Here is a 24,583-nt window from a genome sequence, read left to right on the forward strand (position 1 = left end):
TCCGTCAGACTGGGGAATTTCAGAGGAGGCCCGAGTGAGCAGAGTGGTATGAGCTGGTGGGTAGAAGCAGGAAACCCCTCTTGGAATCCCGTCGTGAGTGGGAGCAGACAGATGTGTTAGCAGCTGTTCAGCGGGATAATGAGTCAGCCCCCACTGCCCGTGGATAATCGGCATGAAAGCTAATCTATTCCCAGATAATCAAGAATTGCCCATATTGTCACAGCTGGACTATGTGTGAAGAAAGCACAAAAGGGAAGAGGAAAATCAGAAATGTTATTTCAAAAAAACACTCATAATCATGTATCATAATAATGGCTCATTCACATAAGTAACATTTGTTTTTATGGAAGCATTATCACAAGCTTCCTTTAATTTGTTTTCATGTGAAATGGACAAGGTGTATCTCTCTAGTTTTTTGCTTTTGTTTTGGCTTTTGTTTTTGAAATGAGAAAGCTTAAAAAGGATGGGAAGGTGCAAGAAAGGGAGAACAGACTGATATTCACTGCTCACTAACTCCGAGTTAGTCCCTGTTTTGCCCAGAACTGCAGAAGTAATTAGCGATATGACAGGCAGAATATTGGCATTTTAACTAGCAGTCTGTTTCTTATGAAGTACAATATTAATTATCTATTGCAAATCCAATTACACATGACTTTAAGATGCCAGAATTTTCCGCCCTGTGCATCATTAAATCACAAAAACACATGCTAACCTCACACAGTTCCTTTCTTCACTCTGCCTTGAGTGTGTTGTTGGATGGCCATCTCACGGTGCACTTGCACATGACCCTTCTAATTTCCTGAGTACCGTCAAGCGAGCTGGTGAAAAATCCAGGTTCCCAGAACCTCCTCCCTGGTGAATCTGATGTGATCAGTTGTGAGAGGGGCTGGAGATCATCGCATTTAAATAAACACATTCAGTCTGTGGGACTCTTAAACGTTTGAGAAACAGTACTCCAGAGCATGGGTCTCAGCCTGGGGTGACCTTGACTCTTGGGAAACATCTGGCAATGTCTGGAGACATGTTTGGTTATTGTAATTAGGGCACAACTAGCATCTAGCAGGTGAAGTCCATGATTAGGGCAGCTTCTGACGACATACATGGCCCAAAGCGTGTGTGCATGTATGTGCGTGTGCGAATATATATCTTATTTAGAGAGAAATTTTTCTTTGAACACGTACAGCAATTTTTTTTCATAATAAGTAATGTGAGCTTAACTTCCTTCAGTGCAATCCTGAGTGGTATTTTCTGAATTTTAACTATATCTAAAAATGCTCTAATTTCTAGAAGTATTTCAACTGCAGGGCAGAAAATGGAAGGCATTTCTTACATTAGTAATTATTTGTGTCTCTGGATGGAGGGAGACTCAAATTGGATAGTAAACTTGCAAACCTGAAAGGTTGGTAAAATATATCTTTATAATGTTAAATAAACAAACTATGTATTTGGAAAAGTCAGTCTGAAAAACTCCCATGTGCATGACACTGATTAAGACCTGTTTAAATTCTACTACCTGGGGCCGTACTCTAATCTATATAAATTATAATATATGCTATATATGTAATATACATATATATGTAATATACATATATAATATATATTATATGTATAAATTATAGGTTATATATAATATTCTGAAATATTCTCACCCCTTCTCATTTGTAACAGAGAGGTGAAGTCCAGGAAGAGGGGCAAGAATGGGAGATTTCATAGAATAAGACTTCCTCTGACATTAAAGGAGGTGAAGGGGAGATACATGATCTCAATGTGGATTTATTTCTAGCAGTTATTTTGCCCCCCAGGCTTCTGTTTTCTGAGACATTCCGTGCAGTCACTGGGTACAGCTCCTTCAGATCTCTTTCAGGAAATAATGGCAGTATTCCCATTTCCCACCGTCTAGACTTATGCTTCCTTTGTTCTCCAAGCATCAGGCTAGTATACTCACATCCATCTGACAGATCACAGCTCTTGTAGCTATGCTGTCATGCAAACCCTGCGAGGTGCACACAAGGGAACCACTCTAGGGTCCCTTCTGAAGTTGGTTTATGTCAATAATTGATTCAGTCATTCCTTCAGCAATTACTTATGAAGTGAACAGTCTGTGTAGGTTTTCTTCTAGTTGCTATCAAAACAGAATGGATAACAGGGCAAAGTTCTGACCTTCCTGGGGCCTGTAATGAGCTAGGAAACAGCAGACCAGAAGTCAGAAGCATAGGCTTTATGAAGGAAAATACGCAGGGCAACGTGAGGTAATGGTGCAGGGATGTCGCTTTCCTGCAGAACAATAGTCCACGCAGGTCCCGGCTGAGCAGGTTTTTTTTTCTGTGGACACCTGCTGTGTCACGATTCTTGGTTCGTCCGCTCCTGAGTGGCTCTGTTTCTGTGTCCCACCAGCACCTTAATGACAAACACGGAAGGAATTCCAGAGTCGAGCCTGTAGACCTGCCCTGAGACTTTCCGATCAGGCACAAGAAGGTGGCCAGTTTAGGGCAGGGGAGACCCCAATGCCGCCTTCTAATAATGATACACCCGAACCTGCCTGCTCATGTTGTAGAGACCAGGCTCTGATAACCGCGTTCTGTCTAAACAAGCAAATAAGTCCAGTTACTTTGTATTAGTATCCAAATCGTGATATCAGGATGTAGTGAGATGAGAATTTAGAGTAAAAAAAAAAAAGGTGACTTGAAATTTTGACTCTATCACTTACCATTTTGGGCATGTTATTTAGTCTTCCTGAACCCCACATTATTTGTTTATGAAATGAAGATAATATTGACAGTGCCCATCCCCATCCCTAGTCCCGGTCATTGCATACAGCTGTCACCTTTTATTAAAACTCACTGTCTTTCATTTCTATGCCACTCCATGTCTGAGGATTTTCTTCCACCCTTCTGCCTGCAAGTTCTCATTCTTTCCTATAAATATTACTGAGAAGTTGTTGATTTTCAATGTTCTTCTCTACTAGGGACCCCTCATGTCACCTGCAGAACCATGTGTGACTATAAGTGTGAGGTATACAAATATAAAAATGCCTGCTTAGTGTCTGCCCTTGGATTTCTCACAGTAATGCCGGGCTTACCATATTCAGAGCAGGGTGGCTGATTTGATTTCCTTCAGACTTGGTGTATGAGCCAACTCTTGCCAGGTACTTTGGACCCCCCAGCTCGTCTTTAAGCCCCCAAAGCTGACAGGACTGTCATGTGGACGATCGAAGTAGCCTTGTGTTCAGTAGCCTCACTGTAAGTACAATATTGTATACAGAAGATGGAATCATCTTAAGATAAACACAGTATCAGTGAATGCTTTGTCACTGATTGTAGAACTCCATTCACAACCTTTCACGTGACCTCACTAACCCGCATTACCGTCCGCGTGGTCATGCAATACCCACTTTTCTGCTGTTCTCATTGCTGCTCATCCTTCTCCAACTGGGCCCTCTCCCGGGTATTTCACACCTGATATTTTCTCTGCCTGGAATTAAATGTTACTCCTTGGTGCCCAGTGTGACACAGCTGATTGTGTTTTGGATTAAATGCTTCCGTCCTGGTGGGGGTTGGCGAGGGGAGCAGAGGTGGGGAGCTCTCTCCTCTACCTCCTCACTTGCAGTTTCGGTTGGGTTCCTCTGTTATAAAACTCTTTTTTATTTCTTTTATATAGCTTAACATAAACATAAATATTTTGTAATGCTTGTGGTTTTCAGATTAATGTATATTTCTGCCATAAGAATACGTAGTTGCTAAAGAGAAAGACCGAAACCGTTCACTGTGCCGTTGCACGCCAAACCCATTAGCCTGCATAGTATATAGTTCAATAAATAGTTTTGATATAATAAATAAATAAGTCCTCTCCCAAATCTAGTCACCTTATTTTTGTTTTGAGCAACCATGATACCTCTTAAAACAAGGAATTTTTATTTAAAATGGTCTGTTTTTCAAGTAGTTCTACTCCCTTGTAATGATTTCAAATCATTCTCAATCTTCTTGTAATTAATCATACAACTCATTGCTTCTTTCATACACTAAGTTTGTTTTGAGTACTTTTAAGCCTCCAGGATTGTGTTAAGCTCAACAGAAACAATCATCGAAGAATATTGCTCTTGTCCTGGCTTGATGTGTATTCAATTTGATGGTGGTGTGATTGCAGGGGTGGGCCAAAGTAGTTTAAATTACCAGCCATCATTCCTAAAAGCTCTATCATAGGTAAGGATATGAAATAACATCAACAACAACAATAATAATAATACAAATAAATAGTGCACTAATTAATAAATAATACAAGAATAAACTTTCTTGGACTACAACTGTAAACCTACTTTCGCCCACCACTGTATTCAACAGTCAAAGATATCAACTAGAATATTCCGTTATAATTGGCTGGGGGAATGAGGCAGGGGGAGCCACAGGGAAAATGGTGGGGCAACTGTCATTGAAGTACAATGAAAAATAAACAAAAAGTAATAAAATAATAAGCATAGATATTTACTAAAAGTACTTCTAGAAAAATTAAAGGGAGTTTCTCAGTGCGATATTTTTTCATTATCCAAGGGCAAATCTGAGACTTGGAGAAAGTTCTTGTAGCCAGAAGAAAGCCAAGATAAGGGTCACTTGGTTATTTTAACTAAAGCCATTCACTCCAGGACAAAGGGACAGAATCTACAGCAGAAAAAGTCCCGTGTGTCGGCCCCCCCCCCCGCTGCTGAATTCAGTGCCTGCACCACCTGTGAATGAGAAGGGGCAATTCATATTCTAAGCTAAGAGCAAACAACTTTCATTAAGCCTGGCTCAGGGGTCCAAGCTTGGGAGACCTTTTTAATAAAAAGAGATCACCAGAATGAGGAAAATTTTATTCACAGCCTCACCAGGCTATTTCCCCCCTCCTCCTGAACTGCCTTTGACAGCTTCTTCAACATATCGGAGGATGAGAGGAGATGAAAGAGAAGCAGTTCCGACCTGTGGCTCCGAGATTATGCAATGAGAGCTGGCGCTGTCGCTGCCAAAGTTCATCAGCAACATGTCAGATTCCGAATCAGGCAATTTCATAGCCACGTGGTCTGTAATACTACTCAATTCAGGGCTGAATGTACATCCTCCTATTTTGCAACAAATCCACAAACAGTTGCTGTGTGTTTACCAGGTGCGGAGTGCTGTTCCAGATTCTGCAGTTGGAGCAGAATACATGAAAGAGGATAAGGCAATCATGGAGTATGTAGTAGAATGAGTAGAATAGTGTACAACAAAAAAAATGCCAGAATAATACTGTATTAGAATGCATAGTATATTAGATGACTTAAAGTGAAATGTAAAGTGAAAAAGAAATATTTAAAATAACAGGTGAAGGGAAAGATCATGCCAGGCATCAGCGGATGTCTGAGAGAGAAACTCGACTTAAAGCGCTTCTAGGGAGAAATCCCTAAATGCTGCAGGTTCCTCTCTTCTGATGAGCTTCAGTCTTGGATGGAACTGTTCAGCTTTCTCTCTGCTCACATTTTTACAAAGCATACTATTATTAGTAGTCTAATTTGGGCTACAGACAGAGTCTTCTGTTGCGTCTGAAACAGGATAATGCAATGCCATCTGATATTCAGTGTCTGAACATTATTTTTAATAATTAAGTTGACTGCAACAGAACTAACAAGAAAGTCACACTGAACATATTGGGCCATTAAATGGGAATATTGATCCCTGGCTGGTGCGGCTCAGTGGATTGAGTGCCTCCTATGAACCAAAGGGTTGCCGATTAGATTCCTAGTCAAGGCACATGCCTGGGGTGCAGGCCACGTCCCTCGGTGGACACTCAAGAGGCAACCACACATTGATGTTTCTCTTCCCTCTCTCTCTCCCTTCCCCTTTCTAAAAACAAATAAAATCTTTAATAAAATAAAATAAATAAATGCAAATATTGAGCTGTAAGGCATTTGTACCTGCTATTCAAAGAAACATGTGCAGGTTCACTGGAATTCCCTGGAAACAAACAGATACAGACACATGCACACACACACACACACTTGTGTAGACTGAATGTTTGCACACCCCTCCAAATTCGTGTGTTAAAACATCATTCCCAGTGTGTTGGTACTTGGAGGAGGAGGGTCTTTGGGCATTGACTAAGTCATGAGGGTGAAGCCCTCATGAGTGCTATTAGTGCCATTATAAAAGAGGACCCAAAGAGTGTTCTCACTCATTTTTCCCTTAAGAGGTAACAGTGAGAAAGAAAGTGCCCACCTATGAACTAAGAAGCACACCCTCCCCTGACACCAAATCTGCCTGCAGCTTGATCTTGGAATCCCTAGCCTGAGAAACGGTGAGCAATAAATCTCCATTGTTTACAATGTCTATGGCATTTTTGTTCTAACAGCCCAAACAGACTAAGACACCCTACCCTTTCATTATTAAAAGATATGTGAGTGTGTGTATTGGGAAAGCATTGGACTTGGAAATACAGATTCGGGGATCAAGCCCTAGATCTTCTCTAGACAACCTGGTAACTTCTACAGGTGTGGTTTTCTCCTCCGTCCAGTGGAATATTGATGACTCGGGTATTGGTGAAAGGGCTAGAACTTACCCAAAATGTTAGGCAAATAAATAAATGTTAGTCGAACTGAAGTATGGCTGGCTGGTGAGTGTAATTTTTAGAATATCATGACCACTTATGAGTAAAGTATTAGGAATTGTATCAGTAATTCCAATAATGGAAGCTAATATTGTATCAGCAGAAAATATCTGGTTAAATTGTATGCTGTGGTACATCATTTTAATTGGAAAAAAAACATATATGTCCTGTTTTGCTAATCATCACCTTTGTCATCAAATGGTAGAGCACGCTATCATTTTCTTGTGTCAATATTAAAGCATAAAATCCTGTTAACAGCTGGCATCATTGCCTCGAAATGTTAGCCTGCTGGATAAATATGTACTTAAGGAGACAGAGCGCATGGTCTTCCCAGAACCGTGCTTCTAAATGTTACAGCAGCTCTAACACACTTTCAATTAAACAAAAATTAAACTTCAGAAAATGTCACAAAAGGGTAACCTAATATTTGATCATTAATGTGCTTATGCAGAGGGATATTTACAACTGTGCATTCAGAAGCAATCAACTCCCCTTTCTAAGTTCCATGAAACTGAGGCTTAAGATAATATTTGGATAAACATTGGAGCAGCCTATCTGCACCCAGTAGACAGTTTTTACTGATTTTGATTTGAATGAAATGCTGAGCCATGTTTGCGTTGTAGTTTTCTTTCTTTTTTTTGTTAGCTCAAAAACCAAAACATCTCCTTAGTAGAGTCAGTTAAGTTCTTGTCCATGATCACGATAGATCATCTCGTCCAAGATCATCTTGTCTGTATTATGCAGGATATTAAGTGGTAAATTCATTAATCTCTTCCACATACATATACCTGAACCACCTATGTGTTTAAACACACTAGGGAATGCAGAGATGTTAGAGTCACCATTAGACTCTAAATGTTAATGATTCTCTATTCTATTTAAAGTGTAGCAGACCAGTCCCTTCTCCCACTTCTAGCAATCGAAGTGCATTTGGTGCCTGCTCAGAGGCACAAGGGTGAACCCAAATTGCTGTCCTCATTCTTTGTTATGGACCATCATGTCCTCGTAAACAGCTAGTCTGCGATCCAGGAACATTGACTGCTTACAGTTGAATATTCCTACTTTCTTCTGCTTATTCTTATTCGCCAGCACTTTAATAATTGTGGATAAGAACCTATTCACGTTTTCCAATTCTAATGCTTATTTCCATAGAGCACAGTGTCACCTCTATTTATGCTGCCGTCAGTAAGAAATAAAAAAAAATGAATTATTTTATGAAAAAAACATCTGGCTTTTTCATTGAATTTATTGGGGTGATTTTGGTTTATTAAATTACGTAGGTTTTAGGTGTACAGTTCCACAACACATCATCTATTTATTGTATTGTGTGTTCAGTACCCCAAGTCAAGTCTCCTCATCACCATTTATCCCCCCCTTTACTTTCCTCTGGTAATCACCCCACTTTCCCTCTCGTAATCACCATACTGTTCTCTGTGTCTATGAGGTTTTTTGTGGATTTTTTTCTTAATCCCTTCACCTTTTCTACCCAGACCCACAACCCCTCTGACAGCTGTGGTACATTTACAAAATGGAATTCCCCTCAGATGTGAACAAGAAGGAAATCTTGGCAACAGCAGGGATGAACCTGAGAGCATTACGCTAAGAGAAGTAAGCCAGTCAGAGAAACACAAGTAGAATATGATTTCACTCCTATGTGGAATGTAATGAATAAAATAAACTAACAGACTAAATAGAGAGATACAGCTTTTAAAATAAATGACATCATGTTTTGACTTCGTGTACATCTTTCCAGGTCTGTGTCATACCCAATGCTCATGAGCCCACTTCCCTCTGGGAAGTTCCTCTTCCGCTTTTTGTTAACTTGATATTTACAACCTCCGTACCTGCTCTCCCATTATGGAGTTACACCTTGGAGATAAAAATCTAAATGAGAGTAGAATGTGTCTAACTAGATAGCAGAGTTTTAACTGATAGTGTCCGCTCGAGCAAACTTGGATTTTTAAATAACAGGTGTTATAAGTTGTAGATAATCTCAAAGAATTTCACCTTTCCTCCAATCTGTATTAGTTTATACACAGTGAAAGCCAAAGCATATAGACATAAACTCTTGCCTAGTGTGCATGTGTGTGGTTAGTATAACAACTGAGGATGTCTTTGTTTTAACTTAAAAACAAGGACTCATTTTGGAGGTTACATTGCTAGAAACTTCCATTTTTCCAACAGAAAGGAATTTATTTGTTTCTCAAACTTCATGTATATCATACTCTCTTCTAGGCCCCAAGGACACCAGTAACGGGAGAAAATAAATAATGCAAAATCTCTACCCTCAGGAAGCTCACAGTTGAGATCTCAACTTGGCATCACCTAGATCCCCACACATAACAAAGTTTATCTATCCCTTGCATCATTTTTTAGAAAATCATTTTGACAGAAAAAATGGCACTAGGGACCCATCTATTGCTTTAAGATGTAGAACGGTCTCTGATTTAGTGAGTAATGCTTGAAGAAAAAAATTTATACATTTTACTAATCCAGAATGACATATTTTCTTAGGAAGATTTGATTTTTTTAATATTTAAAGCCATAGATGAATTTTTCACCCCTTATTAACTTTTAAAAGAGATTAACAGCTTGTAAGAGCCCCAATTAGAGTCAATTATATTTTGATTGACTTACTTTGGCATTGAAACAGCTAGAAGAATAACACTTAAAATAAGTTATTCCTTTATGAAGAGAAAAAAATCCCTATCCCGTGTCTGTCAGAGTTAGGATTTCATCATTTTCATGGGAAATAGGCAGACATGGTGCATGACCAGACATAAGAATTAAACTATAGACCACTGAAAGTAGACATGAGAAATTCTGAATGAAAACGGAGGTAAAGAGGGAAGAAAATGGGGGGAAACAAAATAGAGAAAATGACCATTTAATATGCATCTAGGCCTTAAATGTAGCCAGGATACTTATCTTTTCATGTAATTCTCTACTTTCCCTACGTTGTTTTTGCAGTGTCTTTACAGCATGTGCTGTTGTTCCAATATGTCTACTATCACTACTTACTTGTATTGTTTTCTTGGCTAGTTTTGAGTTTTTACTTTTTCTATAAAATTAAGATAAATGTATACAGTTCTTCTTCACCATCTTGATTTTGTTGCAGTTTCAAAAGCCACTTCATTAAATGACTTTAGAACAATTTGTCATGATATCGATTCTGTTGAAGAAATCTTTCCATTTGTTGTACAGCTTTTCTCATACAGGTCTTAACGTCATTTTTCTATTGAATAGATTTGTACGTTTTGAAAAAATTTGCTATTGGGAATGGATTTTTCACTTTCCATTTTGCATATGCTTTGCTGGAGGAGAGGACAATTTATTGATTGTTGTGTACTTGTATTTAACCAAGTGCTTTACCACAGTTCCTTATTAAACTCTGGTTGTTACAGATATAATCATAATCATCACCAAACAGGGATAGAGTGACACCTTTACTAATGTGTATGCTAATTATGTTTTATTTTATTATTGCAATTGCTAAAAAGCTTCAAAGTAATGTCAAATAATTAGATTGATACAGTACATCCCTTTTTCTGGTTTGAATTGTCATGGTTTTAGTGTTTTACTCTTTAGGAAAATAGTTGCTATGGTATTCGGTAATCCATCTATATCATGTTTAGGTTGTTGCTTTCTCTTTCCATTTAACTTCAGAGTTTAAAAATTAAAAATGGTTGCTAGTCTTCCAGTTTTATTGAGGTATAATTGGCCTATTACATTGTGTTAGTCCAAGGTGTACAATATAATGATTTGATATGTGGACATACTGTAACATGGTTTCCACAATAAGTTTAGTTAACATCAGTCACCTCGTCTAGTTCCTGTTTTTTCTTGTAATGAGAACTTTCGAGATCTCGTAGACACTGGCAGCTGCACGATGCCGGATTGTTAGTCACAGTCACCACGCTGCAGACACAACACGTGAAGTTCAGAAAGACCACTTGCGCACGGCTGCAGAAACTCCCAGGCTTTTCCCTGGGCTAAAAATAGCATTGTGTTTTTTTCATTTTTATATAGTTTTCAATTCACATTGTACTATATTTGCTATTCTCATTTAAAATATCTACATACTGAATTGGAGAATATGAATTAATTCATGGGAGTTTTCTCAGTGGAGACTGAAAAAAAAAATTAGGAAAGTAGAAAGGAAACCATATCAACAGCCATTTAAGGAAGCAGAGGAGGTCAATTTGGAGCTGCGTTGCCTCAAGCAGACTGACGTTAGTCAAATATTGAAATGCCTGCCCACAGATGAAGACGTGGACTCTCTCCTTATAGAAGACCACCACCACCACTACCATAATCACTGCATCCACACCATAGTTAAAGCTTCAGAAGGCTGAGGCAGGAACAAAGTCAGACTTTGGGTCATATGCTTCTCTTAACGAAGTTTGACTGAGAGAAGTAATCCAAGATCTTATATCTATTGTGTAGCAGAGGTCTCTCTGGTGCCAAGGGTTGTGTCTTAATCACAATATAGTCCCTTGTCGTGCTGAATGTTTTCTCCTCATTATCACTGGTCACATCACTTAGTCCTCCTACCCTACAGAAGAGGACAGGAATTTTCTGCCTTTTTAGTCATTGCTATAATGGCACACAAAATAGTGCTGGTTACATAGCTGATGCTGAAAATATTTCTTGAATTAAGTAATGAATTGCAGTGAACATACCAACTATGTGGTACATTTTGATTAAGCTAAAAAATAAAATAATTACAGTCAAGTGTAGAATGAAACCACCTCAAATAATAGTGAGTTAGTGATCAGTGGGCATCATCTCACAAAGATCATAACAAAGATTTTGTACTGTATTCAAGAACTAGGGGTAGCACTGGGATCCAGGTACCAGGAAAATGGTTAGAACAAAGGATTTTTAGAAGGCATTTCTATGCTGATTTTCCATTATTCACTTCATTTTTCCCAACTTTCATATTTGCTAAACAGCATATACATGTGCCTGTGTGCTCACATACCTTTGCACACATGCATTTTTTATTCCCCACCAATAATTTGTTCTCATTAAAATGACTATATGGATTTATACAATTTTCCAAGATGAATTTTATGCAACACACAATGTTTAAGATTTGGAGTATGACTGCCTTTGGCTTAATTATTTTAAATCTGTAGCTTTTATGCAATTCAATAAATGTGGACTTTATTTGCTTCTAGGGAAAAAGTTAAATTTTGCATGCATTCATAACTAACTGAAGTACAAAGTAATTAACACTTTTCAATGGTTTCTGATAAGTGCAGCCATAACTTAGCAATTAAGCCTTCAAAACCCACAAAGAAGATACAGGAAATTATAGTCTTTAAATTCTATATCAAAATTTGGAAATCTGTTTTAAGTATCTATAAAGTAGGCATGTGTGTATTAGGTAGAGTAGGAAAGAAAGTTTGATTTAGTTTAAAGTTTAAATGAGAGCATCTATAATCAGGCAGTACTAAATAATTGTTTAAAATGTACAAGTTTGTGAGTTGAATGATTTTTACCAATGGAAATATGCTAGTAATCTTAATTAAATGTAGAACTAAAGAAGCTCTTAAAATAGTTTAGCATGTAAACTGAGCCCTCCAGCACCCACTCAAGTGATATTTTTCCATATATAATCAAGAATAAGGAAGTTTTACAAGTAATTGTATAAATTAAGTCTAAGTAGATGATTATAAATATTTAGTCATTAAAAAAAGTGGTGCTAAGTGTTTTTTTATTGTGTTGCTTTAGTACAATTTAAGGCAGCATCTGTATAAAATAATAAACAACCCAGAGCTCTAAAATGGATTGCAATGGAAATGATGGAGATCTTATGCCAAACTTGCTGATTCGCCCACTTACGGATTTCATGATTTACCCACTGATTACGAGGTTAAAGGGCTTTGACTCCAATTTCTCCTCATCTCCTTACTGCATAATGCGTTATGATAAAATTGTATTATACAGTAGGCTAAAATTCTAACACTAGAAAATTAAAGCAAAGTTGTGAACAGTATGATACAATTATGACAATTTGAAGTATATTTTTCAAGAAAATGAATTAAGCTTTATGATATGATAATAATGATATCAAATACTTGATAGGATTTTTATTTTTAAAGTTATTTAAGTCGCTTCTGGTATTATTAATTGAACTGTGTGCTCTTGAACAGTGGATGGATCTCTCTCTGTTTCGGTTCCTTACCTATGTGGAGTGGGGTAAAAGGAGGTTTATAATTGTGTGTATGGAAAATAATACACTAATTAATAAATAATACAAGAATAAACTCTGTTTTTCATACAACTGTAAACCTAGTTTGCCCTACTCTGTGTACCACCAATATTGATGACACCTTCAGTTGTAATGAGATGAGAATATTTTAATACAGGTACATTAGACTATTGACTGGAACTTAATTTGTTCTCAGTAAACTCTACATAATATTATCTTGTTCTTTATGCTACCCATTTCTGTAGATTCAAATGGAGTTATTCTGCTGTATCACAAACATGGAGTATCAGAGAATATAATAGTAAGCCTGTTATAAGTAACCTACCACAAATCCAGAAGCCCAGCCTCAGTCTGCCTTTTACAAGTGAAGATAAAAAGAAACTTTTCCTAACTTAATAATGTTGAGTTTTATCTTTTGAATGGGTTGTAAACTTCAGAGTGAAATTATTGAAGGTGCCACTATATTTGTATTGTAAAAAGGTATGTACAGTCAATATTATATATACCTATATATATACAAATATGTATATATGTGTGTTTATACACACAAATACATTATGACCTTTCCAGGACTTGTGTTTGATTGGACAGTTTCCCTTGCTTGTCTTCCCAATTAAAGAGGGAAAGAAGTTGCCATGTGGGAAGGACAGAAGTATAAGCATGTTTTCTCAAAGTCGGTTTCTAGTAAGTCATTTATATGGAATATTGAAAAGGTCAGTGTAGTACAGCACACTCTCTAATTCTTTGAAAATATGAGGCATTAAAATTCTGATGCCTCATTCAAGATTGTAATGAGAACATAACACAAATTGAACCTATTATTTTGACGGTGATAGTAATGAGAATGGGAAATGAAATAAACTTAATGATACTGCAAGTGACTTTTTATTTCAAGATTTCTGAAGTTCCTTGCTGTCTATTTTGCAAAAGGAAGCCATCATATATTTATAAATACTCAATTCTTTAAAAGGGAAATACCCCACAAAAGAGGAGACCAATAAAAAATTTAAACAGTAAAATGAAAGTTTATGGCAATTGTGTAAAATCTGACCCATGGAAAACCTCAATTTTTTAATGGCGATTCTTATTTTAGGAGGGCAAGTTTTCTGAAAGTTTTCAAAATAAAAGCAGCAAAGGTTACATTGGATTATAAAACTTAGAGCAATAAAAGTAATTAATGTGTGCACTCTTCTGGTAAATGAGGTAAAGCAGTAAGTTGAGAGAAACCCTTGGAGCAGAGCAGAGATGAGATGAGAGAGCAGAGCATCGCCACCCTTTGCCTCAATCCCCTCCCTTTCCAACTAATTACTGGCTTCCTATTGGGTGCTAGAAATCATGCCTTTTTCTGTCCATTCATAAAGTAAAATAAGACATTAAAATGAAAATTTGCCCACTTCTACAAAGAGAGAAAATCACGGATACTCATGGGGATTATCAGCGATGGAAAGACAACAAGAATCCATTCTTCTTATATAATGTCATTGACAACCACTAACTGTTCAGTCATATCCAGGGCTCGGATGTTGTTTGAGTTTGAGTAGAGAGAAGTGTGTCTGCTGGCGAATTAGATCAAGCAGGCAACAAAGTTGACTGCCCTTACGTCCAAAGTGTATTCCATACCCCAGGAGGCCTGGTCACACGGACCTGATTGATCAAGTTGGCTGGGCTCTACACATGGCCAAACTGGGATGAATTTCCTTTTTCTCCATAAGTGTAATTTCTGTATATCTATATTTGCACTTTGTCTCCCCTCTCATTTCAACTTAAAAGACGGTGGTTTGTAAATAGGTAAACTTCTTACTGATGCACCAGGATAGAGAGTACTTCCTAAGTTGTCAAAAACAAAAAAAAACCTTTTCGTTTGTGTACTTTTATGGTATTAAGTCATAATTTTATTTACTCACAAATATGGTGTCAAACTATTGAAAGCTTCAATTCAAAAAGTGAGAAGCACTTATGCTTCCTGCCTTCTGGGAGAACAGTGATGAGTGAGGTGATGACTATTGAAGAATCACACTAATAGAAGTTCAATGACACCAGTGATAAGTTATGCAGCAGGGCTACAAGGAATAATGAGATTATATCACAGGACAATATATCTATGACTATAAGGCCAACATCTAAGATAGTACCTGGCACATAGTGGGCACTGGGTAAATTTGTCTTGAACAAATTTGACCTGGTCAGGAATGGCTTGTCTAAGGAATCCCTGCTTGAATTCTGCTCTGGGGATGTAGAGAGTTAATTTTGAAGAGAAGGGTGTAGAGAAAAGCCACTGGAAAGGCATTTTTGGTCAAGAGTCATACCAAGTCCAAGAAACTAAAAGAGGGTCAGTGTTTCCAAGATCCAGGGAGATAGTACATATAATAGCATCAATACTATATAGACACACAAATATGTATAGATCAGAGAGAGACAGAGAGACAGACAGAGAGAGAACACACACTGGCAAAAGATGAATTGAGATGGAATGATCAGAGCAAGATTTTTGCAGAGTGTTGTGGGCCATATAAACAGAGAATATCCCCAAAGCAATGGGTAGCTGTTGAAGTGTTTTAGGTGAAGGCAGGAATGAGTGACCTTATCAGAGTTATCTTCCTATGTTTAGAAATTAACCTACTGGAATAATATTCAATCCACGCATTTAGGCGAGTTAATCGGCCACTGCGCAGAGCTGACTAGATGCTACTCTGCTCAGTGACAGGTCCTTAAAACTGCCGGCAAGCATCTCTGCTCCCATTATCAGCAAAGGAGGTGTTTTTAGGATTGTGGAAACACTAAAAACGGCTCAATAATTTCATAAACAATGATCAGATTCCCACTGGTTTAGGATGTTTAGGATCAGGTCTAAGGGACTAAAAGTGAACTGAATCTCCACAGGAAAGTTTGGGTACTGAACAGGATGGTTGAACAGGAGGAGCAGCGGAGAGCCCAGGACCAGCTTTGGGCGTTAGTGGGCAGAAGAGCTGGAGGATCCTAGCAGGGAATAATGAAGCCAAGTGATCTCAGTCTCAGATACAAGGCTGTAACTTGAGACTTGGACGTATGGGGGAGCAAGCATTGGATGAATATGCATGAATGGACACAGAAAGGGAAGAACCACAGACAAAACATCCTACCAGCCTCGCTTGTCTTTAGTGTCAGACAGAGACCATTTGTAATTGGATCGAGTCAGAACAACTCACAGAATTAAAATCATGGGAAGAAGGCCATGCTGAGAAAACAACGAATCCCATCCTACTGGGCAATAGACAGGAAACAAATATATGCTCAATTATAAATAAGAATATTCTCAAGTAGTGCAGTTAATTATTGATTAATGCATTCATTAAGAATGTTATTGAATGCCCGACATGTTCTGAGAACGGTGCTGAACTAAACACATTTCACACTCCTAAGTATGATGCCCTGCTGTAATATCTGACAGTTTTATATGCCACTTCAGTGAAGAGTCATCCCTTTAAATAATTTAAACTAATGAGCTTTATTTAACTAGTACCCTGGAGTGTAACAAAATTATAGAAAATGAGAAGCCTAAAGTAGTCTTTTTAAGTAGGCCATCTGAACACCATACACATACAACTGTCCTATACTTAAGTCCTTCTCCCTGGTCAGCTTGAGCCTGTCATCTCCTGCACTCTGACATAGCTCTATAAACCCACCTATTCAACTTGACACACTCAATAATTGTTCTAGAAATTTGCTGAGATCCCCTGATTCTGCCTGTGGATGTGGTCTGCAGCTATTTGCTCGAACTTAACTATTTCATGAAGGATCTCACATCTTGCCTAGCTTTCACCTGACCTCTCTTTTTCCTGGGGTTGGTCATTACTCCTAGGCCTCGGGGATATAGCAGTCTTTGGCCTAAAATCACATAGCCAACCCTGGATGACAATACAGCCTTCCAGCAGCTGGGCTTGCATTGTCTTCTTGTTGGGCCCCATTCAGCACGTGAGATTCCTTTGGACATTCCCACCAGCCAGAGGAGAATCCCAACCCAAGCACTGTGCTCTGTGGGATATTGCTGATGACTGCACTGGGCCTCGCTTCCTTCATTCTTAACTCTCTCCTCTTCTGTCCTGATCCACACTGAGCTTCCTGGGAGCTTCAGCATTGAACTTTGTAATTCGTTACATGTAGATGGCCCTGCTTCATTTGTCGCCGCTCTCTGACTAGCTCATTAGTATATTCTAACCTGCTGCCATAAAGAGAAAAAAAATGTGTGTATGTGTAAAAAACAAACACATGTATCACAAATATACACATGCACACACATTACTGGAATTCAGAGGAAATTGTTTTAATTATTTTCCCTAGAGGACTGCACAATATAATAGACAGATGATGTATCATAGAAGTGTACACCTGAAACCCATTGGGTTTTATTAACCAACGTCATTCCAGGAAATTCAATTGAAAGAAAAAGATGCACAAAACAGATCTTTCGACTGGACCCTGGAGGACCTGAGTCTGATTGACCCTTGCCCTGGAGGGGCCATTGTCATCTAGGGTTAAATGTAGAACAGAGCATGGGGTGGGATGGTGACTGAGGTGCTGTGGAGTAAGAGATATGTTTCATGTTGACAGCTCATCTCAGGACAGTCCTTATTTTGCTGATGGGCTTGGCATTGGGCTGCACCAGCCCCAGTGCCTCAATAGTCCCCATGTCACTCTGTTGTTGGAAGGGCACCAATCTGCAAGTAGGGGCATCTGTATTTCAGACCTCACTCTGCAGTTCTCTGAGATACTGAGCAAGATTGGCTCCTCTAGTGCCCTCAGTTTCAACTGTTCAATGAATGAATTGGATACACATGTGTGTCCAGTTTCCCCACAGTGGCTCTGTAAACAAACAAGCCAGAGAGAGGTTGTCTGGACCCTTCCTAGACCACAAGAGCTGGACATCCAGGAGGGGAGCCCGTCAGGCAGCCTTTGTGGAGCAGGTCCTTGTGATTGCAACACGAAGGCCCCTTTGGGGATCTGTTGCACTGTGACAATGTCAGTGTTGCCCAAGTCTCCACCCCCAGGGACCTCCTCCACGTACTCCATAGCCCTCATGTGTATAGCAGTGTGTCAGTTAACCAAAATAAGAGGTTTTATTAAGAAATATTTTGTTCCACTTCTTTTCTTCTTGCAGGAATGCTATTATCTCTGCTTGGAAAATACCTTATTCAGCTCTGGCCATCTAATTCCTTACATTTTTGTTTTTATGCATGGATATTCCTTTTTCTGTAAAGTGAAGACTTGGTTAGCAGCAACAGGCATGTGTTCTGGCAGCACTCTGTATGCGTCAGTCATTTAGTTTATAACTTACTTATCTCTCCACCCAGCTCTGTACTTCATAGTGTAATTATTTCTTTGTGTCTCTGCATCTCAGAGCCAGGATGCTTATATCCAGGATCTAGTTAATACTGTGTCCTAAACTGCTGTTAGTAGGAGGCTCAGAGTAAGTTTGTCAATGTCTTGTATACATTATGTGTGTCTGTGTGCATTATATATTCCATGTGTCTATATATGCATACATGTAAATAGATATGTATATAAAATAAAAGTATCCATGTACTTATAGACATATGTGTCAGAGCTTATAAAGAACTTAGCATGATTACTGATATAATTTAAGGGAAGAAAAATGTGTGCTTTTAGTTTTATCTCTTAATGATAAAAAGAGTGAATTTTTTTAAATTAAAATTTGAAAAACTCATAAAATAGTCTCCAGAGCCTTAACTGCCTTTGCTTGCCCGTCAATTCTGAGAGGCACAGAGTGGAGACCACAGGTCAGGCAAGGTTCAGTTTCGAGGTGTGATTTTTCTACACGTGAGTGCTTTAAATATTCTTAAGTGCCAACTGCATTGTGGGGAAACAAAAGGCTGTTATGTTTGCTATTTTTTTTCAATTCCTTCAGTCAAGGCAAATAATAAGAGAAAGACAATAAATATTTGTTCACTTTATTTATTTCCTTTTAAAAATGCAGTCTCACTTGGATTCATCTGCTGTTATTTATGCAGGAGAAACCAGAGTGACAACATTTGCATTACGGCAGCCTAGAAACATCTCTGTGGTTTTTCTAATCACAGCTCTAAATTTTCACAGATGTGTTTCCAGTAGAGAGATATTAATGGGCCCTAACTAACACAAGTTTTAGCTTATCTATTTTCTTTTCTCTATAGAATGGTCTATATCTTTTTTTCTCTGTCCTATTCACACACTAAGTTGCCAAAAGAACAATGAGTTAATTTGAAAGCTTAGCATTCATTAAGATTTTTTTTTATTTGTGGTCACTGGGGATCATCTAATTCTTTTTTGATGTCCATTTCTTCCCAAGTAGAAAATTAATGCATTAACCTATTATTATAAGGAAGCTTTCCTAAGTAATTTCTTAAATCAAATACTTAACATCAAGACCTCTTCCTATGATTATAAGCTATTAAACTATTTCTTCCTGTTCACATTGACCTTGCTTTGTGTTTTCAAGCAGGATAGCAATTACAGTAATAATATGTTCCTTTTGAATAGGGCATTAGAAGTAACCAGACAATATTGTCCTATAGAAATTTCTAAAAAATGTACTCATTTATATGAAAGTAAGTAAATGAATAATTTTTTTTACTTATAATAATCCAAACAGGATATTCATCTTTGTGCTATTTAAGGAAGTACTATAACAAAATAAAACCCTAGAATATTAAAAGTAAATAATATGTCAAGGTGTGTGTATCTGATAAAATATGAGAAAATATGCAATAATGGCTTATAAACTTTGTAATAATATATAAATAATAATACAATCTTAATATACAGGTTTTGGAAAACTTAGTAGATGTTCATTTAGAGAATTGGAAAATAAAGTGTGAAGACAGAGGATAAAAGCAGACACCAGTATTAACCTCTGTCCCACTGGGCCGATATTTTAGGAAAATGAAGTGTCTTGGTTTTGTTTTAATGTATTACACCTAAGTATGAAAATAAAAGCTAACCTGTGTTAAGCTTCTTTTGTGGTTCACTTACCTTGGGTGATTTCTATTGGTATTTTTATTTAATCCCATGTATTTGAAGGCTAAATTTATAGGTGAGAAAAATGAGGTTAAGAAATCTTACAGTAATTAATGGTGGATATAATAATCCAGCTCAATTTTGTTCCTGATTCTAAAGATTTACTTAAAATTCTGCATTGCATTACTAGATAAGTCTGCATAGAGCTAGAGGGGTGTATTAGCTGACCGCCTGTCCTTAACCTGGTCAGAAACTAACACATTGCTCCTTATTTGGCCATTACTGAGAACTCAAGACACTCTTGCCTGCAGTCAGTGATCAGGAGATCTTTGTAACTAGTCCACATACGGACATAACCCAATAGAGACAACATATAAACAAACGTAAGAGTTGCTCAGTGTCAGGTCATTTGAAATCACTCAATGCTGTTGCTTCTCGTAGTAACATTGTGTAATGTCCTGCCATCTTATTTCACAATGAGAAAGCCAAAAAGGCCTGGCCCATGTAATCTGTAAGACTGGAACTCAGGCTCAGCCTTTACTTCTCCAAGGTCCATGGCGGACTTCCCACTGTTGTACCATGTTCAAACCATTCAGTGCTTGAAAAATGGCACGGGACAGTGCCTTTGAAAATGGAATCCCCAGATCCAAGTATCATTCTGAAAAAGGCTAGAAAAGAGCATCTTTTCTACTGTCAAGTTACATATGAATTTAGATGTATCTCCCAGGGGCAGTGTTCTTTAATTAGTAAGAGGTGTTAATACTACTTGCTTTCAAAACAGATAAATAGACACATGAAATAACAAATTGCCCAGCAATCATTTGACAATATTCTAAGGCTACAATGTGCACGACAAGGAATTCTAGAAAGTAGAGATATTATCTGATCCCTTAGAGAGCTTACACACAATACATAATAGCTATTGTTAATTGTATCCTCTTTAGTTGACTCTTACTCTAGAAATAGTTACTGTAAGGATACGGGGTCTGGTAGAAGTAAGGCCTGCCTGAGTGTGGTCGGTAGGCCAATAATATGGGTGTAATAATTTGTGGTTTTAATTTGAACACTTCGTCCAAAATGTCATATGGTGTGCTTGAGTGTGGTATTGTTATGTCACATAATTGCGTGTGTACGATTTTGTAATAAAAGATTGTGTGATAAAAAGGGGTGTTATTTGTGCCAGAACCTGTGCACGCACAGTAAAATCTCATGTACAAAATGGATGGTTGAAAGGGCAACATTCCTTCTCTAATGAGTGCCCTTCCAACTTCTCCAATAGATTTGTATACGATAAGGCACCTTAAATGGCACCCACGGGCTGGTGAGAAGAGAAGACTGCCATCGGAACTTTGCAGGTTTGCAGGAATAGACACAATGTGCTGTCCTGACTACTGTTGCCAGGGGTGCATTGTTCTCCCCTGGAATTTCTTTCAGCAACCATTGCCTTGCAACTGGGGGTAGAGTTGCCAAGTCTTGTAAGTGCTCCAACCCCAAGATGATACCGTAAAACAAGAGCGGCCCTCATTTCTGGCAGATGCAAATAATTATAAACAAAATGTCTCAGCTAAACTGTTAGTTCATATGGAAAGGATTCTTTACAGAAACTCAGACTGGGAAAAGCATGCAGTGTATGCAGCGGCAGATTTGGAAACAATAAAGAAATGTTTACCTCTTTTACAATGGCAATTTAAATGATAGAAAACTGTAGTGTTTATTTCTTCATTCTGTCCAGACAGGCCTAGGGTGGGGGCATGGATGGATGTGGGTAGTTAATTACTGGGTTCAATCAATTTTGCAGTGGACACTCTGTGGCACTCAATACGTTACAGCATCATAGTTAAGACAGTAGACTTTGCAATCAGTCAAACTTATCTTGGAATCCAGGCTCCTTGACCGAAAAGAATTCAATTAACCTCTCTGAGCCTCAGTTTCCCATACATCATTGAACCATAAAAGTGTCTTTCTTACAATATTGAGATGAATCAAGAAAAATATAAAAATGGTATAGTTAGAGTATTACAGGCAATGTCTGATACATAGTGAATGGTGCATATATTAATGTTACGAGTGTCAGATGTGATAATAACTAGAGGTGCTCTTTACCCTGGTCATGAAGAAGGAACCAAAGTCTGGTATCAGTCTCTTCTCCACAGCGTGTCTGGATTTTCAGCTGCATCTCACACACATATTATAATGAGGTGCACTGTGTGTGGATGTTTTTCTGTCTAGTGGTCTGTGAGTTGATAAATGTATACATTTGTCTAGACGTACATACCTAGTGTGTATGTATAATATTACATATAATAGCATATAGTATTGTACAAAACAATATTATGATTTTATATTTATACTAAAATTATACAATGGGAGTGTCCTCCAGCTCTTCCCTTCTACTGATCTTAACTACAGAGTCCTCTGGCTTTTCTCTTCTATATACCCTAGTAATTCACACTGGTGGTTAATGTTTGTTTTTTGTTTTGTTTTAAGAAATGAGTGACAGGATTGAGCGGTGATCGAGCTGACATTTTGGGTCTCAGGGAGCTTATGGTCGGGGGGAAGGAGGAGACACAGACAGCGCTCATTTAATAATTCAGCGAAGTAATGCAGAGTCTGAAAGGTTGAAAGGAGACCACGGGACAAGATGAAGGGAGAGGCTTTACCTTGGCTAGGTGGGCAAAACCTTCTTCAGAAAGTACTTTTTAAGGCGAGGAGGATTCTGTCTTGTTCGGTTGTTCTTTTAGACATTGGTCATGAGAACTGCGTGACTGGGAGAATGGGGAGCAGAAAAAGCCCCACGTGGCTTGGGGTTCAGGAAGCATCCACAGAGCGGGCAGGAAAACGCACAGGGATGGGAGAGAAAGATGCGGGAGTAGCTATGATAGTGAGGGAATTAGAAGAAAGAAAAGCACTACTTCAGACCGTGTGCCCTTTCATGAGGTTTTAGAACTGCAAGTAAAATGCATGATCTATTTTGGACTCTTGTGATTTTTCTTTCTCTGATAGTGACGTTTAAGTCAGGTGGGACCTGGAGTTGGCCGTCTGGGTTTACACAGTAAAGGAGTTACTTCCTGTTTCTTTAGCCTCATTTTTTTCCAGCTATAAATTTGGGGGAATAAAAGCATCAAATAATCTTGTCCTGAGGATAGAATGATTTAATATTTATGGACGTCTTAAAAACTATTTGATATATAGTTGTTAAATAACTACTGGGTATTCTTTTATTGTTAGTGTTAATGAAAATACTTGTGTTGATGAATGCATTCTCTCTATAAAGTTACTTACTTTCACCAAATAGCATCTGTGCACCAGAGACACCTTTCCCAGCTGTAATTCTCCTAAATTTCATCTCCCAATTTCAGAAAGCTTTTGTAAATACCATGCACCCCATTCAGCCATCAGTTAAATGTACATAATTCGATCCTATGCATCAACCTCCTTTAGTCTATAAATACAAGTACCCAATAGCTACCTAAAAGGTAGGGAGAGAAAAAACTAATTGACAACTTCATAAATGCAAAGAGACATCAGGAGGCTAAGGTAACACAAAGAATATTTTAAATGAGATTTTTTTCTTTTTTAAATAATGCGATTTAAATATTCTTTCACAGTTTATAAGTCCACATTACACTTTTTATGACTGCAATATATTCCTTTTTTATATACTTATTAGCATCTAGTGATTTTTTAGACTCTGTGGAGAGAGAAGTGATACATTCATGGTTCTTATCCTCCAGGGTCCTAGCTTTATCAAGAAAAAAACATGCATAATTAATGACGTTACAACTCGATGAGTGCTTTGTAAAGATATGAATGAAGAGTTCTGAGAACACCGAGATAAGAGCAATTAATACATTTCTTAGGAGGGAGGCATGAGAGTTTGGCCTTGAACGACGAGTCAGGTGAAATCACCTGGTGGAGAAGGAAGGGAGAAGTCCTTCCAGGTGGCAGGTGGAGCAGGAGCTGAGTCCTGGAGGTCACAGAAGCTGGGGAGAGTGCCCCCACGGTGGGGGAATAAAAGGAAGGGCCAGATCAATCCAGCTTTTCTGTGCTGTGCCAGGGACATTGGATTTTGTTCATTTCACTTAGGAGAGCTATTCAGTGGTTTTAAGAAAGGACAGGCCACAAATAGAGTTGTCTGTAAAGAATATTAGGGACATTCTTATCTAGAAAGGACAGATAGGCCGGGCACTGGATTTTTCCTGGCTGACACTATCATTTTTCTGGGAAGCGGTAACATCAACTGAGATTGGTACAGCCCGGCACAGTTACTTCATAAGATGCTTCATTAGATGGGATGTTTCCATCTCATCTAAACTCGATCATAAAATTTATTAAACAAGGGTCATTATTTCTGTTTAACAGATAAGAAAACTGAAATTCAAATGCCTAGCTTGAAACCCAAGGCCACACAGATGACAAAGCCCTGTTTTGTGTGTCTACAATATAGATAGTACCCATTTTCAAACACAGGCTTTTGAACCACCTGTAGCTAGAACAAAACATACATTGTGCAGGCCGGACTATCTTGCTGGTTATCATTAAGGACAGGTCAGATCAGGGGGTGAGGCACTAGATCTCTTAGCTAGATGGACTCGCTGGGACCATTACACACAACTGAACTCGTGACCTCACCCAGTTCCGGGCAGGTCTGGGCGGGGTGACAAGCCTGGACATCACCGAGAGCCGGTTGCCCAGGGAGGATGGCCGGAAGCACCACTGGACGCATGTAGGCTTGCAGCCCAAGAGGGAGAAACACAGCACGGA

Source organism: Artibeus jamaicensis, unplaced genomic scaffold (assembly GCF_021234435.1).
Source record: "Artibeus jamaicensis isolate MK-2021 breed Jamaican fruit bat unplaced genomic scaffold, CSHL_Jam_final contig_464, whole genome shotgun sequence".
NCBI classification, from domain to species: Eukaryota; Metazoa; Chordata; class Mammalia; order Chiroptera; family Phyllostomidae; genus Artibeus; species Artibeus jamaicensis.